Genomic DNA, 2,016 nt, shown 5'->3' on the forward strand with positions numbered 1-2,016 from the left:
CAAAAATGGATCTGAGTCACTAATGTAATTAAGTATATGCTTAACTTTAAGCAGGTGTTTAGTCTCATTATAGTAACAATGGAACACAACATTCTAAATCCCCTTGAACTATGGAAAAGTTCAGATTCAGACATGGGCCTGCTCATGTGCTTAAAAGTAAGAAAACACTTAAATGTTTTGCTTGATCAGGTCTAAGTTCAGATCTCAATCCAAATTTACCAAAGTTCAATGGGGTTTGGATCTGATGTTCAGTTTTGAATTCATGTTATAGAGATGGACCTGAGCCACTAGAGTTCAGATCTTGATCCAGATTTGCACTTCCACAAAGTTCAAGTGAGTTCCAGTTTGTGCCCATACCTAATTTGCCTGGCTAACTCAGTTGGTAGAGCATCAGACTTTTAATCTGAGGGTCCAGGGTTCATGTCCCTGGTCAGGCACAGAGAATCCTTCCTCCTGTGGGAGCTCCAAAGAACATCAAAAGGCACATCCTCCTTCATGTTACACTTCTTGTGGGGGGAGGGATAGCTCAGTGGTTTGAGCATTGGCTTGCTAAACTCAGTGAGTTCAATTTTTGAGGGGGCCATTTAGGGAACTGGGGTAAAAACCTGTCTGGGGATTGGTCCTGCTTTGAGCAGGGGGTTGGACTAGATGACCTCCTGAGGTCTCTTCCAACCCTGATATTCTATGATTCTAATACTGACTCCTGGGCCTAGAGTTTTTCAGGTACCAGTTCTTAGCAAAATGAGTCAGATGTTTCATTGCAAACCTAGCTCTAGTTTCTTTTTATTTTCACTGGAAATGCTAAAATGGGGTTCTCTTAATCCCAATGAAAATGCCCTGAACAAAGTCTGTTTACTCAGTGAGATGGTAGCTGGTGGATTATTTAATTTTTGTGCATTGGGAATTAGAGAGGAGTAATGCTTTAGGCAGCAGCTAGCTCTGTAAAGCAGTGGAAGTTAAAGAAAGCCACACTTATGCTAATATTGCTATTCCACTGCAAAGAAGAAAGGTTAGCATGAGTGATCTCTCTCCAGTGCCTTATTAACTGCCTGCTTTCACTTATAACATCTGAGCTGCTGCAGATTGGAAGTGATGTATTTTCACTCCTTGCAAACAGCTGTTCTGGAGTTTTAATTATGTACACCATATAAAAAGAATCCCAAATCAAAACACTTGGGGGGGGAATTATTTTTCTCCCCCTTTAAAAAAACCACAATTTGTGTTTAGATTTATCTCTATAAACAGGATATTAGAGAAGCAAATGTGATAACACTTACTTTAATGAGTGTTTCATGGTTAATCCATTTTAGCATTTGGATGCTCTCAGCTGGCTTCTGCAGTAATTACATTTCCATTATCTTTAATTCATAACTTGATCTTTCATTACAAGCAATTTCTTCCTTTCCCTTTTTTGTGCTTGTATTTGCCTTTGATGCACAGTGCTATGGGATGTTCTAATTCTGGGTCTAGTATCAACAGCGTTCTGACTGGGTTTTTTGAGAGTGAAAGAAAAATGCAGACAATTTGCGCCATGAAACCTCTGAAGGATGATGCCATCACCTTGAAGGACTCCAGCAAGACTTTCCCCGCTCAGTCTGTGAATCTTTCATTCAATATACACTAATTTGCTGATGCAGAAAAAAAAAATCACATCCAGGTTTCCTTGTAACAGCTTTGGAGGTCAATTTTCTGGCTTGTTAGGAAATGAGGAACATTTTGGATCATACTATGGGCTCAGTTATGAAGACCTAATTATCTCAACACCGGTCAATAAAAAAAAATCCAGGCTTTCTCCAATGCTGCTAAGCAAGTGGTATCTTTTTGTGTAACTCTCAAAGTTCTGGGAAAAAGGTGATTGGTGAGGAAGTGATTTTATTTTGTTTTGGAACATTCCACTGTGATACAGTACTAGAGTTTTCCCTCTCTTTATATTGCGATGTGTGTTTGGTAAGTCTTGAGTCATGATTTCAGAATAAAACAGAGTTGTTCAAAGGGAATGTAAGGACTTTAGGAACA

At 39.2% G+C, this 2,016-nt stretch overlaps 1 non-coding gene across 1 annotated transcript; it reads left to right on the forward strand.

Moving 5' to 3' along the window:
* The first annotated feature begins 364 nt into the window (after window positions 1-364).
* Window positions 365-437, forward strand: TRNAK-UUU. Its single transcript has one exon. It is a non-coding gene; the product is annotated as a tRNA-Lys (tRNA).
* Window positions 438-2,016: the final 1,579 nt, after the last annotated feature.

The sequence above is a fragment of the Mauremys mutica genome, chromosome 13, assembly GCF_020497125.1.
Source record: "Mauremys mutica isolate MM-2020 ecotype Southern chromosome 13, ASM2049712v1, whole genome shotgun sequence".
Taxonomy (NCBI): Eukaryota; Metazoa; Chordata; order Testudines; family Geoemydidae; genus Mauremys; species Mauremys mutica.